This window comes from Salvelinus sp. IW2-2015, unplaced genomic scaffold (assembly GCF_002910315.2).
Source record: "Salvelinus sp. IW2-2015 unplaced genomic scaffold, ASM291031v2 Un_scaffold2502, whole genome shotgun sequence".
NCBI classification, from domain to species: domain Eukaryota; kingdom Metazoa; phylum Chordata; class Actinopteri; order Salmoniformes; family Salmonidae; genus Salvelinus; species Salvelinus sp. IW2-2015.
The window spans coordinates 12,332-17,807 of NW_019943818.1; the positions used below are offsets into that span (position 1 = coordinate 12,332).

Sequence of the window (5,476 nt, forward strand, 5' to 3'; positions counted from 1 at the left end):
TTCTCTCCTCTCTCCTCTCCTCTTCTCTCTCTCTCTCCCACCTCTCCTCTTCTCTTCCTCTCTCCTCTCTCCCCACCTCTCCTTCTCTCCTCTCCTCTTCTCTCCTCTCTCCCGCAACCTCTCCTCTCCTCTCTCCCCACCTCTCCTATTCTCTCCTCTTCTCCCACTTCTCCTCTCCCACCTCATCTCTCCTCTCTCCCCACCTCTCACTCTTCTCTCCCTATCTCCCTCCCTCTCTTTCTCACCTCTCTCCCACCTTCTCCTCTTCTCTTCTCTCCTCTCCTCTCTCCCCCTTCTCCTCTTCTCGTCCTCTTCCCCACCTCCTCTCTCCTCTCCCCCTTTCTCCTCAGCTCTGGACCCGTGTTCTGCCTACATCTCTCTGAATGAGCCTTGGCGTAATACAGAGTACCATGTAAACCACTCATCTGGCAGTGTGCCCCTGTGTGACAGCCGTGTGTCAGGGGGAGTGGTACCGGCTTCACAGGGACATGGCTGGAGACGCCATGCTACTTTCTTGCATCGAAGAGAACCACTGTGGAACCCACGCCCCCATCTGGCCTCAACGGGAGCACCCACAGGTTTAGTAGACTAGAGGTAGAGAGGCGGACCAGCACCAGACGGTTTGCTGGTTCAAACCTGTGTGCCGGGCCGATACAAAAAAAAGGGAAACTAAACTGCCAGCCTACCTGCCGTTGTGGCACTTTATGTTCTCTTGAATCTAGTGGCTCCACTGCAATGACCTTCAACAAATGAACAGTAACGTATTCCCCTCTCCCCCTCTCCCCCTCTCCCGTAGCCCCAGGATGGTATCAATGACCCTTCCTGTGGTGTGCCAGCTTCAATAATAACTGTTGCCAGTGGAATGCCAGTGTTGATGTGAAGGCCTTGTACAGGAGGATACTACGTCTAACCGTCTGCCAGACCTTCTGTCTGCTTCCATGTCTACTGCGGACGTAACGTGTGTCTGTCTGTCTGTCTGTCTGTCTGTTCTCGTCTGTCCTGTCTGTCTGTCTGTCCTGTCTGTTGTCCTGTCTGCTGTCTGTCTGCCTGTCTGTCTGTCTGTTTCTGTCTGTCTGTCTGTCCTGTCTGTCTGTCTGTCTGTCTGTCTGTGAATTTAATTATGAATGTGGTAATGAAAATGTCTGGTTTATGAATGTGGTGTGAAATGTCTGGTTATGAATGTGGTGTGAAATGTCTGGTTTATGAACGTGGTAATGAAATGTACGGTTTATGAATGTGGTATGAAATGTACGGTTTTATGAATGTGGGTATGAAATGTATGATTTTATGAACGTGGTAGTGAAATGTATGGTTTATGAACGTGGTATGAAATGTATGGTTTAATGAACGTGGTAATGAAATGTATGGTTTATGAATGTGGTATGAAATGTAATGGTTTATGAACGTGGTATGAAAATGTATGGTTTATGAATGTGGTATGGAAATGTATGGTTTATTGAACGTGGTATGAAATGTAATGGTTTATGAATGTGGTATGAAGTTCCTATGAAGGGACTGGAAGTAGCTGACATGTTTCCATGTTTATTTGTTTCTCTGTGTAGATGTGATAGACCATTTGTTTTCTCTGTGTAGATGTGATAGACCATTTGTTTCTCTGTGTAGATGTGGTAAGACCATTTGTTTTCTCTGTGTAGATGTGGTAGACCATTTGGTTTCTCTGTGTAGATTGTGGTAGACCATTTTGTTTCTCTGTGTAGATGTGGTAGACCATTTGTTTCTCTGTGTAGATGTGGGTAGACCATTTGTTTTCTCTGTGTAGATGTGGTAGACCATTTGTTTCTTCTGTGTAGATGTGGTAGACATTTGTTTCTCTGTGTAGATGTGGTAGAACCATTTGTTTCTCTGTGTAGATGTGGTAGACCATTGTTTTCTGTGTAGATGTGGTAGACATTTGTTTTCTCTGTGTAGATGTGGTAGACCATTTGTTTCTCTGTGTAGATGTGATAGACCATTTGTTTCTCTGTTGTAGATGTGGTAGAACCATTTTGTTTCTCTGTGTAGATGTGATAGACCATTTGTTTCTTGTGTAGATGTGGTAGACCATTTGTTTCTCTTGTGTAGATGTGATAGACATTTGTTTCTCTGTGTAGATGTGATAGACCATTTTGTTTCTCTGTGTAGATGTGGTAGACCCTACCTACCTTTACATGTTCTGTCTGTCCTGTAGATTTCTATGACTAATGTGATGGAGGTGGAGTGCAGTGGACCTCAGTGTCCAGAGTCGGACTGCCGCTGGTGCTACTGGAACGACCCTGGACCAGATAGACAGACATGTCTCGGTGAGAGCGGGAGGGAGGGGAAAGAGAAGAGAGAGAGAAGGGGGGGGGGAGGGGGGAGAGAGAGGGAGAGGGGGGGGGGGCGATGGGGAGAGAGAGAGGGGTGGGTGGGTGGGTGGTTTTGGTGGGGGGAGAGAGAGGGAGGAGGAAGAGAGAGAGGGGGGCGAGGGGGTGAAGAGAGAAGGGGGTGATGGAGTGGTGGGGGGGGGGGAGAGATTGACTGAATGTGCTGAGTCATTAATTCACGAGGAGAGGAGGAGACGTGGTCAGCCAGCCAGAGATGGGTGTGTGGGTGGCGGGAGGGAGCCTTCACTACATCCTAGTCTAATGGTGGGTGACAAGCGTGGATGAAACCCTGAGAGCTTGAGAACTGTTATTATCATGACTATCCACCTATCAACAATCACTCTCTCTCGTCTCTCTCTCTCGATCTCTCTCTTCTCTCTCGCTCTCTCTCTCTTCGGCTTCTCTCTCTCTTCTCTCATCTTCTCTCTCTCTCTCTCTCTCTCTCTCTCTCTCTCTCTCTCTCTCTCTCTCCTCGCTCTCTCTCTTTCTCTCTCTCTCTCTCTTCTCTCTCTCTCTTCCTCTCTCCCCTCCTCTTCCTCTCTCTCTCTCTCTCTCTCTTCTCCATTGATCATCTCCACCTCCCTATCAAATCTCCTCCTTTTTTTTCTGTGACCTCTCCTACTTGCTGTGTCTGGTCTGTGTCTGTCTGTGTCTGTCTGTGTCTGTCTGTCTGTGTCTGTGTCTGTGTCTGTCTGCTCACTGACTCCTCTCCAGATGTGAATGAGTGTGAGCAGGGGAACGGAGGTTGTAAGGAGGTAATGTGTGAACACCAAGGGGTCCAGACAGTGTGAGTGTGCGACGCAAGGCAGGGTATGGGGACCTGGTGGGGGGCCTGGAACTCTCCCTGTCCAACCCATGTTTAACCCCTTCCACTGTGTGTGTGTGTGTGTCCAGTCCCGGTGCAGTGTAGCAGCAGCTCCATTAAGGTGTCGGTTCTAAGGGACCTGGTGGGGGGCCTGGAACTCTCCCTGTCCAACTCGTCATGTCGCGGCGTCTCCAACGGAACACACATCAATCTCAGCTTCAGCCTCAAGACCTGTGGAACAATAGTGGAGGTAGGACTAGACACTAGCCCCTAGCCCTTACCCTAGCCTTGACACTAGACCCTATAATCTAGCCCTTACCCTAGCCTTGACACTAGCCCCTATAATCTAGCCCTTACCCTAGCCTTGACACTAGCCCCTAGATCCTAGCCCCTAGATCCTAGCCCCTTACACCCTAGCCTTGACACTAGCCCCTAGATCCTAGCCCCTAGATCCTAGCCCCTTACACCCTAGCCCATATTTTTAAAATATTTTAAAAATTTAACTTCACCTTTATTTAACCAGCTAGGCTAGTTGAGAACAAGTTCTCATTTACAACTGTGACCTGGCCAAGATAAAGCATAGCAGTGCGTCACAAACAACAACACAGAGTTACACATGGAGTAAACAAACATACAGTCAATAACACAATAGCAAAAAAAGAAAGTCTATATACATTGTGTGCAAATGGCATGAGAAGGTAAGGCAATAAATAGGCCATAGTAGCAAAGTAATTACAATTTAGCAGATTAACACTGGAGTGATAGATGAGCAGATGATGATGATCAGATGATGGTTTGTAAGTAGTGATACTGGTGTGCAAAAGAGCAGCAAAGTAAATAAGAACAATATGGGGATGAGGTAGGTAGATTGGGTGGGCTATTTACAGATGGGCTATGTACAGCTGCAGCGATCGGTAAGCTGCTCAGATAGCTGATGTTTAAAGTCAGTGAGGGAAATGTAAGTCTCCAGCTTCAGCGATTTTTGCAATTCGTTCCAGTCACTGGCAGCAGAGAACTGGAAGGAAAGGCGGCCAAAGGAGGTGTTGGCTTTGGGGATGACCAGTGAGATATACCTGCTGGAGCGCGTGCTACGGGTGCGTGTTGTTATCGTGATCAGTGAGCTGAGATAAGGCGGAGCTTTACCTAGCATAGACTTATAGATGACCAGTGGGTCTGGCGATGTATATGAAGCGAGGGCCAGCCGACTAGAGCATACAGGTCGCAGTGGTGGGTGATATAAGGCGCTTTGGTAACAAAACGAATGGCACTGTGATAGACTACATCCAATTTGCTGAGTAGAGTATTGGAAGCAATTTTGTAGATGACATCGCCGAAGTCGAGGATCGGTAGGATAGTCAGTTTTACTAGGGTAAGTTTTGCGGCATGAGTGAAGAAGGCTTTGTTGCGAAATAGAATGAAGATTCTAGATTTGATTTTGGATTGTAGATGTTTGATATGAGTCTGGAAGGAGAGTTTACAGTCTAGCCAGACACCTAGGTATTTGTAGTTGTCCATGTGTTCTAGGTCAGAACCGTCCAGAGTAGTGATGCTAGTTGGGCGTGCGGGTGCGGGCAGCAAACGGTTGAAAAGCATGCATTTGGTTTTGCTAGCGTTTAAGAGCAGTTGGAGGCCATAGGAGTATTGTATGCCATTGAAGCTCGTTTGGAGGTTAGCCTGTCTAGGCCAGGAGTTCCGCTAGCGGAACTCCTCCCACATTCCACTGAAAAGGAAGAGCGGCAAATTCAAAATTTTTTGGGGGGGAAATATTTAACTTTCACACATTAACAAGTCCAATACAGCATTTGAAAGATAAACATCTTGTGAATTCAGCCAACATGTCCGATTTTTAAAATGTTTTACAGAGAAAACACCACATATATTTATGTTAGCTCACCACCAAATACAAAAGACAGACAGACAGTTTTTCACAGCAACGGTAGCATGCAGGTAGCATGCACAAGCCAACCTAACTAACCTAGAACCAACCTAAATAACCTAGAAAAAACTACCTCAGATGACAGTCCTATAACATGTTACACAATAAATCTATGTTTTGTTCCAAAAATCGGAGAATAATATTGCTGTATTCGCACAGATTATTTGTCTTCATTTAGCTATCCACCAATATTTTTTCTGCTGAAATGTTTTAATGATGAGTAATTAGGTAGTTTGACGTTGGTGTCTGTATTTACTCTGGCTTACTCCCATGCGATTTCTGACTGTAGCTTTATGATGGTAGCCTATTGATGGTAGCAGTAATGTTTAAAAACTGATTTATAGCTATAAAATATGCACATTTTTTCGAACA

At 46.3% G+C, this 5,476-nt stretch overlaps 1 long non-coding RNA gene and 1 pseudogene across 1 annotated transcript; both read left to right on the forward strand.

Annotated features, from left to right (window-relative positions):
* LOC112074121 (oncoprotein-induced transcript 3 protein-like) overlaps positions 1–5,476 on the forward strand; it is a 24,508-nt pseudogene that overhangs the window by 7,647 nt on the left and 11,385 nt on the right.
* On the forward strand, positions 489–2,199 carry LOC139025315 (uncharacterized). Its single transcript, XR_011476894.1, has 3 exons — positions 489–578; positions 797–953; positions 2,189–2,199. It is a non-coding gene; the product is annotated as an uncharacterized lncRNA (long non-coding RNA).